This window comes from Symphalangus syndactylus, chromosome 13 (genome assembly GCF_028878055.3).
Source record: "Symphalangus syndactylus isolate Jambi chromosome 13, NHGRI_mSymSyn1-v2.1_pri, whole genome shotgun sequence".
In the NCBI taxonomy this organism is placed as follows: Eukaryota; Metazoa; Chordata; class Mammalia; order Primates; family Hylobatidae; genus Symphalangus; species Symphalangus syndactylus.
In genome coordinates this window covers 97,524,455-97,537,570 of record NC_072435.2, presented here as the reverse complement: position 1 = coordinate 97,537,570, position 13,116 = coordinate 97,524,455, and the positions used below count along the sequence as shown (strand labels likewise).

General features: G+C 38.8%; 1 protein-coding gene across 9 annotated transcripts in view; it reads right to left on the bottom strand.

Annotated features, from left to right (window-relative positions):
- The window catches only part of PARPBP (PARP1 binding protein), a 282,808-nt gene that overhangs the window by 200,585 nt on the left and 69,107 nt on the right, over positions 1-13,116 (bottom strand). The window lies entirely within an intron of this gene.

Sequence of the window (13,116 nt, the reverse complement as noted above, 5' to 3'; positions counted from 1 at the left end):
TTGCTGTCACTTTGCTGCTGGTGGTTGAATGCCACTACCTGCCTCCTGCCATTAAGGAATCCTATCATCTCAATTAGTACTAAAGAGCCCAGTTCTATGGCATCATATCCTACTGTGAATCCTGGCCTGTAGGGTACAGCTTCTGATGATTTTATCAACAATGTTGATGTCACCCTCAGTAACATCCTTTATTATCTTAGTCAAGAGAGTATTCTCTGGGCCCTTCCTGGGAAAATGGTACATTTGTTCTCTTGTCATTAAATAAATGCATTCAACCTACCCACCTCTCTCTGCCTCTGACCTTTTCTTCACTTTGATAAGGCATTTCCAGCATTCCTGCCTCATTTAGTGTAGGCCATCATGACCAAGTCTCAAGAAGCCACCCCAACAGCCTGTTAAGACCAGCTTATGTGTCATAAAGATGAGATACTATATCTTGAGTCATAAGAGAGTGCTCCTGTGTCAGTAAACTCTCCTCTATCCAGCCTTATATTCTGCCTCTCTGTTCCAGCCCACAAGACTTATCTTCACTCATATTCTCCAACTTACTGCCAGTACTTATTAGCCAGTACCTAAAATTCTTTCAGTAAATAAGCTATTTCTTCCCAGTTCAAGGACTGTATTTTTCTTCTCAGCTGAATTCTGAGATTAGTTAATCTAAAAGCAATTGGGGAAGGCAGAATTAGATCTTGAAGAGACAGGAGTCATTTTACAAGCCATCCACCTCAGACAAACACTTCACATGGTCTCCAGGTAAGGGGAGGTTGCTATCCTCTAGGGTGGGAGAAATACCTCCTTTGGTTGGCATGGAGGGTTCAGAGGAAATCAGGGACTCAAGATCCTCAAGCACATGCACTCAAATTGTCTCATCCCAGGTCTCAGAGTCCCATTCCTGTGACATGAGGGCCCTGACTTTAGCAAAGGAGACTTGTTGAGGTGGCATCTTTTATCTCTTTGCCACTCTGCCATCCTTACAGTTACATTGTGTATCTGACTTCCAGCACAGCTTCCCTATAGCTGAAGAGATAATAGCCTTTTTAAACACTGCCAAGGAGGACTTTTGGCTTTCACAGAGTGCCCTAAGTTGGTAATTGGCTGATCTGGGCCTGCCAGTTGTTTTTCAAGGCTTCCAAGGCAGTTGACAAATGTGAGCCAATTCCACAATCCTTTGTCTCCACACCATTGTAGTGACAGAGCTACCAGATAACCCACTTCTTCTCACGCCAATCTACCGCAGGTAAGATTCATAGGAATTAGGATGCACACCAGGGGTTATCACCATCTTACTTATCCCAGCAAAAAAGGTAAGTGATCCAGTTCCATAATCCCATCCTAAGATTTGCCCTCAAGGGTCATGCTTCATATCAAAGTTTTACATGTCTCTTAAAGCAGAACCTGGGACAAACACTTGGGTGCAAGGAATTTGTTTGGTAATCCCAGGAAGCAAGAGTGAGAGAGCAGGAAGAATGAGAGAGAAGACAACCTAATAAGATGTATATTACTGTGATTGCCATTATGGGCATGTGGGATTTGATTCCAGGACGAGCAGCTCCTTAGAAATGAGTAGTGCTTTTAGAATTGTCCACTGGAAGGCCTGGTGCCTGGAGCATTTGTCCACTAACCTGGACCCACTGGTGGGGGGCATTACTCCTCTATACTCATGGGATTACCCACACACAGGTATCAAGAGTAAAAATCTATAAAATATTTGAAAAGATTTATTATGAACCAAATACAAGTGACCAGTGGCCTGTGACACAGACTTCAGGAGATCCTGAGACTATGTACCCATCGCAATTGGGCCACAACTTGGTTTTATACATTTTACGGAGACAGAAGACATCAACCAATGTAAGCTGTACATTGGTTCAGGCTGGAAAGGCAGGACAACTGGAAGCAGGTGCTTTCAAGTTACAGGTGCATTCAAAGCTTTTCTGATTGGCAATTGGTTGAAAGAGTTATTATCTAAAGACCTGGAATCAATAGAAAGGAATGTCTGGGTTATGATAAGGGGTTGTGAAGTTTTATCATGCAGATGAAGCCTCCAGGTAGCAGACTTCAGAGAGACTAGATTGTAAATGTTTCTTATCAGACTTAAAGGGTCTGGTCTATCAGTAATTCCAAAAGGGAGAAGGGCATGTCTGGCTTCCCCTTCCCATCATCCCCTAAACTAGTTTTTCAGGATAATGTTGGAATGCCCTTGACTGAGAGGAAGTGTCCATTCAGGTGGCTGGGGGACCTTGGAATTTTATTATTGGTTTACATATGCCTAGGGTGCTCCCATGACCTTGGAAAGGATACAAGATCAGAAAGTAGAGAAATGGGGCAATCATTTAAGGTTGGTTGCTGTCACCAAAAAGTGAGTCTAAAATTGAGTGGAACTCTCCACTACAGCTGTGGCTGAAATCCAAGGTGGGCCTGGGGATATATTTCAGAATACCACCAGAAGTATCAGCTACAGACAGTTCTGCTTCCAAAACACCAAATGGGCCTGAGATTACCTTTATTTAAAATGCACACTTTTCTTGTTGGATATAAAGACAAGTTGGATAGTAAGCCACATTCAAGATTTCCAGAACTTTTTATTAAAAAATTTTAATTTTAAAAATCTTCCAAGAATGAGCAAAAGATAAACAATGACTAAATCTGTATCTTTATAGTCTGCTGTAATCATAATACAATTTTTAAATGTTTCCTTTTACACATACCCCACAGTGTTTTTCCGTGAAACTTTTATATCTGAACCAGAACATGGCTCCTGTTAAAGAATAAATTGTGTCCATGTGCTCTTGAAGACTGTCCAGACAGCATAATGTTCAGTAAAACTCTTTTGTTTCTGATCAAGTTCCTCACAAAAACAAGCTTGATTTCCAGGGCTTATGAGGAGCTTAGATTCACACAATTTAATCCTCTACTTTAATAGCTGCTGCAACAGTGCCAAGGTGTCTTTTCAAAAACACTCACTTTTACCTTTTTTGTTGGTAAGATTAATAAATGAGAGGACTGACACCAAAGCAAGTCTCACTCTGGCTTGGATTTTGGGCAGATTACTTAAACAAGAGACATCCCTCTTCTTTTGGAACATGAAGTATAAAGATTTCATTTGTGACTCCATTTCCTCTCTTCCCAAAACAGTATTACTTTAGATTTGCAGCTTACAAGTAAATAAATGTGGAAAAAACTGATTTTACAGTATCTATAAATTATTTGCTAGGCATCTGTATATGCTTATGTTCCAATTGATATAATTATTTTAAAACACTTTAGAGGTAAACACTTTGTTTTACAGTTAACATTGGAAACTTTTTTTTTAAAGTTGAGGTCTAGAAGAAGTTTTAGCAAAAATATAATCTAATTGACCCATTTTTACCAATGAATAAATTGAGGCCCAGAGAAGTTGAATGATTCCCCCAAGAAATGTGAGAAAGAAGAGAGTTTTGTTATATAAACAAAAATATTTAATATACCAGTAATAGTCTTATAATAAATATTAATAATTTTAGTTATCTATACAAGACCAAATACTTAAAATTTTGGTAATCTTATTGAAATTTCACATTGTAATCTGCAAAGTGAAGTTGTGAAATGCTTTTTATGTGTCTCTTAAGTACATTTTAATATTGATCTCTCAATTTTTCACCTGCATTAAAGGATGTGACCCTGTGGCAATCAAGTAAAGCTACTTCTACATTTTCTTAGAGACCTCTTAATTATATTGGTTTATACTTTGCTATACTGTCATTCTAGTCTTAGAAATAAAACCTTAGAAAATTCTGAGAAGCTGGAAGAATAATTTTTATTTTGTATTTTAAAATATTTCATTGGCAAAATTGTGTATATTCAAGGTGAACAGTGTGATGATTTGGTATGAGTATACATTGTGTACTGATTACCACAGTCAAATTAATTAACACATCCATCATCATCCTTCTTTTGTGTGTATGTGTGTAGTGAGGATGCTTAAAATGGCCAGAATAAGCACAGAATACCTAGACAGAAAAATAAACAAAAACTCCATGGCTAAAATCTATGACAAAATTTCTTGAAGAACATAAACTATCAGAAATCACTCAAGATTAAATAATTTGAACAGCCTTACGTCTACAAAAGAAATTGAATGCAGAGTTTAAAACATTCCCATAAAGAAAACTAGAAACGCACATGGTTTCAGGAGTGAATCCTACCAAACATTTAAGAAATAAATAAAGCCACTTCTACATAACCTCTTGCAGAAAACTGAAAAAAGGAAACTACTTCCTAAGACATTTTATGAGGCCAACATATGAAAGCAGACAAAGACATTACAAGAAAAGAAAATTACTAATATTCCTCATGAAAGTGGGGTAAATATTCTTTAAAACATTTTAGTAATGTTTTAAATTACCAATATTCTAGAAAATATATAGATATCAACAAACATATGAAAAGAGGCTCATTGTCATATAGCATTAGGGAATTATAAAGTAAAACAACAGTGAGATACCATTGCATAGCTACTAGAAAGGTTAAAATCCAAAACACTGACAACACCAAATGCTGATGAGTATGCAGAGAAACAGGAACCCTCAATCATTGTGGTAGAAATGAAAAATAGTACAACTACTTGGAAAAATATTTTGGCAGTTTTTTTACAAAGCTAAGCATAATTTTGCCATGTTGCAATCACACTTCTAGATATTTGACCAAAACTTATGTCTTCATAAGAACCTGCACATGGGCCGGGCGCGGTGGCTCACGCTTGTAATCCCAGCACTTTGGGAGGCTGAGGCGGGCGGATCACGAGGTCAGGAGATCGAGACCACGGTGAAACCCCGTCTCTACTAAAAATACAAAAAATTAGCCGGGCGCGGTGGCGGGCGCCTGTAGTCCCAGCTACTCGGAGAGGCTGAGGCAGGAGAATGGCATGAACCCGGGAGGCGGAGCTTGCAGTGAGCCGAGATGGCACCACTGCACTCTAGCCTGGGCGACAGAGCGAGACTCCGTCTCAAAAAAAAAAAAAAAAAAAAAAAAAAAAAAAAGAACCTGCACATGAATGTTTACAGCAGCATTATTTATAAGTTTTATAAACTTTATTCGTTTATAGTTTTGCCAAAGCTAGGGGCAACAAAAATGTCTTTCATTTTATTTTATTTTTTATTTTTTATTTATTGATTTATTTTGAGATGGATTCTCACTCTGTAGCCCAAGCTGGAGTGCAGTGGTGTGATCTCCGCTCACTGTAACCTCTACTTCCTGGGCTCAAGCAATTCTTGTGCCTCAACTTCCTGAGTAGCTGGGACTACAGGCACGCGCCACCATGCCCGGCTAATTTTTTGTATTTTAGTAGAGACAGGATTTCACTATGTTGCCCAGGGTGGTCTCGAACACCTGAGCTCAGGTGATCCACCCGCCTTGGCCTCCCAAAGTGCTGGGATTACAGGCATGAGCCACCGCACCCAGTCCAAGATGTCTTTTAATAGGTAAATGGATAAACAAACTCTGATAGATTTACACAATGGAATATTATTCAGCAATAAGAAGAAATGAGTTATCAAGCAGTAGACACAGAAAAACCTTAAATGAATATTGCTAACTGAAAGAAGCCACTCTGAAAAAGTCACATATTTTGTGATTCCAACTATATGACATTTTGGAAAAGACAAAACTATAGAGGCAGTAAAAGATCAGTGGATGTGAAAGGAGGGAAAAGAGGAATGAAAAGGTGAAGCATAGGCCGGGCGCGGTGGCTCACGCTTGTAATCCCAGCACTTTGGGAGGCCGAGGCGGGCGGAACACGAGGTCAGGAGATCGAGACCACGGTGAAACCCCGTCTCTACTAAAAATACAAAAAATTAGCCGGGCGTGGTGGAGGGCGCCTATAGTCCCAGCTACTCAGAGAGGCTGAGGCAGGAGAATGGCATGAACCCGGGAGGCGGAGCTTGCAGTGAGCAGAGATTGCACCACTGCACTCCAGCCTGGGCGACAGAGCGAGACTCCGTCTCAAAAAAAAAAAAAAAGAAAAGGTGAAGCATAGAAGATTCTTAGGAAAGTGAAACTATCCTGTATGAAATTATAATTATGGACACACCCCATTATACAGTTGTCGAAACCAGTAAACTGTAAAACACAAAGAATGACTCTTAATGTAAACTACAGACTAATTCATAATAATGTATCAGTTGTTTATTATTTATAACAAATGTATCATGAAAGCAAGATTTTAACAGTAGGAGAAACTAGGGAGGAATAGCCTGAGGTGGATTTATGAAACCACATATACTATCTGCTTAATTATTCTGTAAATTTACAACTGTACTAAAAAGAGAATCTATAATTTTTAAAAAATAATACATCATGTCGGCCGGGCGCAGTGTCTCACGCCTGTAATCCCAGCACATTGGGAGGCCGAGGCAGGCAGATCACAAGGTCAGGAGATTGAGACCATCCTGGCGAACACGGTGAAACCCCGTCTCTATTAAAAATACAAAAAATTAGCCGGGCGTGGTGACAGGCGCCTGTAGTCCCAGCTACTCATGAGGCTGAGGCAGGAGAATGGCGTGAAGCCGGGAGGCGGAGTTTGCAGTGAGCCGAGATCGCGCCACTGCACTCCAGCCTGGGCAAAAGAGCAAGACTCCGTCTCAAAAAAAAAAAAAAAAAAATGTCCAAGTGGGGTTTATCCCAGCAAGCAAGAATGGATTGGCACTTGAAAATCAATCAATGTAATTTGTTATATTAACAAACTAACAAAAAAGAAAGACCATATGGCAGTCTCAACAGGCACAGAAAATGCATCTGAAAAAATCCAACATCCACTGTTGATTTTTTTTAATTCGCAACAAACTGACAACAGAAATGAACTTCCTCAACCTGATAAAGAGTGTCTACAAAAATCATAGACTTAACATCATACTTAATAGTGAAAGGTCAAATGTTTTTCCCCTAAGATCAGGAACAAGACAATAATGTCTGCTCCTACTACTTCTATTCGACACTATATTGGAGATTCTAGCCAGTAAAATAAGCAAGAAGAGAAATAAACAGCATACAGATAGTGAGGAGGAAATAAAACTATCTTTACTCATAGATGACATTGTCATCTATATCTAAAATCTATTGTAATCTATTAAAAATCTACTAGAACTAATAGGTAAGTTTACATATATTTTTATATATTGATCTTGACCAGAAACATGATCCATATGATCCATATGAAGTTGGTAAATCAGAACACAAAAATGAAAAACTTCTTTTTGGAAGACACCATTTAAAAAATGAGCAAAGGGCCAGGTGTGGTGGGTTACACCTGTAATCCCAGCACTTTGGGAGGCCAATGTGAGTGGATCACTTGAGCCCAGGAGTTTGAGACCAGCTTGGGCAACATAGTGGGACTCCGTATCTACAAAAAGTACAAAAATTAGCTGGGCATGGTGGCCTGCGCCTGTGGTCCCAGCTACTCAGGAGGCTGAAGTGGGAAGATCACTTGAGCCCAGGAGGTTTGGGCCGCATTCAGCCAAGCTTGTGCCACTGCACTATGGCCTGGGTGATAGAGCAAGACTCTTTCTCAAACTAAAGGACAAAAGATTTCAACGGATACTTTACCAAAGAAGATATACAGATGACAAACAAACATATGAAAAGATGCTCAACATCATTAGTCATTAGGAAAATGCAGATTAAAACTATACTGAGATGTTAATGTACACCTATTGGAATGGCTAAAATTTAAATGACTGAACATACCAACTCTTGGCAAGAATGTGGAGAATTTGAGATAAAGTTTATATATATACAAACTTTAGATATATATTTATTATATATGTATATATCAAAGAAGATTCTACATACATGTTATAGGAGTTCATGAAAAAGAAAAAGAAAGCCATACAATGTAACACAATGTTAAAAAGTACAATTCAAGAAAACTTTTCTAAAACAAAAATGATTACATATTGAGAAGGCACACTATGTATCTGGGAAAGTAGACTCAGAACAGCTAACATCAAGACATATTTTACTAAACCTATTAGTAAGAAAAAAAAAATCTTACAGGCATCCAGACAAAAAGACCAAGTCATTTCTAATTGAAATAACATTAGATCATCATCAAACTTTTTGGTAGTAATAGTTTATGCTGAAAGATAATGGAGTAACATATTTAAGATACCCCAAGGAAAAAAATATGAGCTAAATATTTCATATCCAACCAAATTGAACTTCAAACATAAACATACAAACAACACTCCAACTCAGCAAAAATAAACAACCAACCCAATTTAAAAACAGACAAAGCACTTGGATAGTCATTTCTCAAAAAAAAAAAAATCAAAGCTGTATATATGTATACAAATGGCCAAGAAGCACATGAAACGATGCTCAATATCATTAACCATTATGAAAATGCAAATCAAAACCACAATGAGATACCACCACCCACCCATTAGGATGACTATTATCAAAAAATAAAACAAAAGACAGCAAAAGTTGGCAAGGATGCAGATAAATTAGAACCTTTGTGCATTGTAGGTGGGAATGTAAAATTGTGCTGCCACTGTGGAAAGCAGTAGATCAGTGCCTCAAAAAAATAAATGTAGAGTTACTATATGATTCAGCAATTTCACTTCTGGGTATATACCCAAAAGGAGTGAAAGCAAAGGCCTAAACAAATATTTGTCTATCCATGTTCATAGCAGCAATATTCACAATAGCTCTAATTGGAACCATCCTAAATGCCCATTGATGGATGAGTGGATAAACAAAATTTGGTATATACACACATTGGAATATTGCTCAGTCTTCAAAAGGAAGGCTTTCTGGTATATGCTACAACATGAGTGAACCCTAAGACATTATGAAAAATAGAGTCAGCCAGACACAAAGAGGACAATTTTTTTTTTTTGACACAGAGTCTTGCTCTATTGCCTAGGCTGAAGTGCAGTGGCACGATCTCAGCTTACTGCAACCTCCACCTCCCGGGTTCAAGTGATTCTCATGCCTCAGCCTCCAGAGTAGCTGGGATCGCAGGTGTGCACCACCATGCCTGACTAATTTTTTGTGTTTTTAGTAGAGATGGGGTTTCACCATGTTGGTTAGGCTGATCTTGAACTCTTGACCTCAAGTGATCCACCTGCCTCAGCCTCCCAAAGTGCTAGGATTACAGACATGAGCCACCGCACCCAGTCAAAGACAAATGTTTTATTACTCGACTTGTCTGGGTACCTAGAGTAGCCAAATTCATGCAGACAGAAAGTAGAATGGTGGCTGCCAGGGACTGAGGAAAGAGAAGAGTAGGGCATTAGAGTTTAATGGGTACAGCATTTCAGTTAAAGAAGATGAAAAATTCCTAGAGATGGATGGTGGCAATGGTTGCACAACAATGTGAATGTAGCTAATGCCACTGAAAAGCAGACTTAATAATGATTGATGATCTAGGTATGGTGGTGTGCACCTGTGATCCTAGCTACTTGGGAGGCTGAAGCAGGAGGACTGCTTGAGCTCAGGAGTTTGAGACCAGCCTGGGCAACAGGCTTATCTCAAAAAAAAAAAAAAAAAAAAGACCAAAACCAAAACAAAACAACCACAACAACAACAAAAAGAAATTAAGATGTTAACTTTTATTTTATGTATATTTTACCACAATAAAATACTTATAAGAGCATGCAAGAACCTAATTACAGAATATTTTTCCCATAAGATTTTTCTTAGGAATCCAATAGAGAATGAGCTGCAGGCCACCAAAATAACTGGAGAAACATGACACGAAGAACTGTTGCCCTGGCCGGGTATGGTGGCTCACGCCTGTAATCCCAATACTTTATGAAGCCAAAACGTAGTATCACTTGTGCCCTGCCAGGAGTTTAAGACAAACCTGGACAACATGGCGAGACTGTCTCCATATAAACTTTTTAAAAGTTTAAAAAAGAAAGAACTGTTGCCCTTTGTGCTGAAAGACCTAAAAATCATGATCAATTTAATATCAGTGAGCATCCTTAGGTTATGACTTGACTTTTTACCGTTTCTCATAAGAGGAATCAAGTCTCCTGGGAAAAATAGTTGATTCTAAGCCCAGGGTAGAAAATACACAATATGAACCTGGACAAGATGTTGTCATATCAGCAAGCGTGAAAGCTATTAGAAGACAGGCTTGGCTGGGTGTGGTGGCTCATGCATGTAATCCTAGCACTTTGGGAGGCTGAGGTGGATGGATCAGTTGAGGTCAGGAGTTCGAGACCAGTCAGGCCAACATGGTGAAACCCTGTCTCTACTAAAAATACAAAAATTGGTCAGGCGCAGTGGCTCATGCCTGTAATCCCAGCACTTTGGGAGGCTGAGGCGTGTGGATCACCTGAGGTGAGGAGTTTGAGAACAGCCTGACCAACATGGAGAAATCCTGTCTCTACTAAAAATACAAAATAAGCCAGGCATGGTGGCACATGCCTGTAATCCCAGCTACTTGGGAGGCTGAGGCAGGAGAATTGCTTGAACCTGGGAGGTGGAGATTACAGTGAGCCGAGATCGTGCCATTGCACTCCAGCCTGGGCAACAAGAGTGAAACTCCATCTCAAAAAAATACAAAAATTAGCCAGACATGGTGGTGCATGCCTGTAATCCCAGCTACTTGGGAGGCTGAAGCAAGAGAATACTTGGAAGGCTACTTGGGAGGCTGAAGATGAGAATCGTTTGAACTCAGGAGGCAGAGGTTGCAGTGAGCCAAGATTGCACCATGCACTCCAGCCTTGGCGACAGAGGGAGACCCTGTCTCAAAAAAAAAAAAAACTATCCAAGAACTGGCTTGCATAGATTTCCACTGGCCAAATAAGATAATTGAGGATTAATAAAGATAATAACTGCAATGACTTGAAAACACTTTAAATATGTTTAAATCCATTAGATCACAAAGGTACAAAAAGTTAAAAATAAAAATATACTATTTTTCTTTGAAGAATGCAAGTGAACTAACTCATTACTTTGAAACAAACAAAAAAAGAATTAATCTTACATTTGCTATACAAATTGTTCTTTAGGGTAATCAAATAGTCAGTGAGCGAAAATTTGTCTTTTTAGAAACATCCCAGCTTAGAAAAAATAATCGAAATGAAATATCACCATTTTGTTACCTCTAATAAATTAGTAAATCTTTGCATTGTTCAGATAAACAATTTATGAAATAATCCCAATTTATTACACTCCTCTCATAAATTTTATTTTTTAACAGTGTAAACATATAATTCTTAACTTGAAATGATAAGACCCCCAAGGTTGAGTTTCAAAAAATGATTTTGAGTATGTATAATGCTATTCACACACTCTGGTATTATGCTTCATTTTTATAAAGCATTTTGCTTGTGGCTTATGCTCAGCTTGCAATAAACACACATTCGTCAAATATCTTTTATGTGGAAGGCAGTATTCTAGGTGTTGTGGGACCTTACACCTGCCCTGATGAATTTGCAGTATTGAAGAGATTTATTTATTCAGTATAGTATATGCCAAAAAAATATGCTAAGCACTGGAGATACTGAGATAAAGAAAATAACAGTCACCTTGAGGAGTTACAGTCTTGTAGTGGGGACAGATGAGTAAACAAGGTTGCAGTAGAGTGTAACAACCCACATTATGTGTTAGATACTGCTGTAAGTGCTCAGGGCGAAGATTTATTTGTTTACATCACAAATGACTGCTGAGTGCTTACTACGTGCCAGACACTGTTCTAGTCTAGATATCAAGGATATTGCAGTGAACATAACAGGTAAAACATCTCCACCTTCATGTATCTCATATTCTTTTTGAGGCATAGAGACAAACCTAGTATGCCAGATGGTGATAAGTACTTGAAGAAAAACTAAGCCAGGGCAGAGGATAGACGGTAGAGAGGGCAGGGAGGGACTCACAATCTAGTGATGGGAAAACCATGAACAGATACTTTTTAAAAATCAAAGTCAATGCTTCACAGATAATATATATGGACTATTTTCTACATATACCAGGAGGGGCGCCCAATCTCAGCTTGGAAAAGGGGAATGTCAGGGAAACTTCACATGTGGAAGTGCCTGACCTGAGTCTTAAAGAATGCCATGAAGAGGTATTAGTAGCAGGGAGCAAGATCCAGCAGAAGGAACAGCATGTGGAAATACTGGGATCTATGAGATAGCATGGGGCATCTAGGGAACTGAGTAATTCAGTATGTGGTAAGAGATGAAGGTGGCAGGTTAGGGTACTATGGGCCATGGTGGCGAACATAAGTTTTATCTGGAAGCCTACAGAGAATTATTTTTTTTAATTGTGTGGAAACAATAATAATTAGATTGTATTAGGTTGGTGGTACAAAAGTAATTGTGTTTTTTGCCTTAAAAATGGCACACACAAAAAATCACAATTACTTTTGCACCGACCTAATATTTCAGAAAGGTCTTTTTTTTTTTTTTTTTTTTTTTTTTTTTTGCTCTATGGGACTAATTGAAAGAAACCAAAGTCAGAAGCAGGGAGATAAGACTAATAAGTCCAAAGAAATGATAAGGTCTGAAGTAAGTCACTGGCTGTAGAGGTAGAAAGGAGACCCATTTGAGAAATGCTTAAAAGCAAATAAACAAGATTTGGTGGCCAATGGTATGTGGGATTTGAAGGAAAGAGAAATCAAGGATAATGCCAAGACTTAAGGCTATGGTGAGTAGGTCCCATTTACTAGATTAAAGAGCTCTGAGGTGAACAAATTTAAGGGAAAGAATAATTCCATTTGAGACTTGTTTACTTTGGAGCATTTGCGGATATCCCAGTGAAGCTGTCCAGGAGATATAGCAATTCTGGAACTTAGGAGAAAAATCTCAACCTGGCCTATATATTTGGAAGTATCAGCCTAAGATGGACAGATAAAACCATGGACATGGATGAAATCATGAAGGAAAACGTAAGATATAAAGTGGGAAGAGGAGAAAGGGTGGACCTGCAAGGAATAACCAGCAGAGATACCCAAGTAGTGAACCATGAGCCTTGGGTGAGACTCTAAGACTGATGGCTTCAGGTGAGACTCAGTACGTTCCCATCTGTTGTGGTTATGGGGATAGACTCCTTCTGCTTGAGAAAAGTGGAGAGAAAAGTAAAGGAGATTTGTTTTACCCTTAAATATCAGCTCAGCCATTTAGG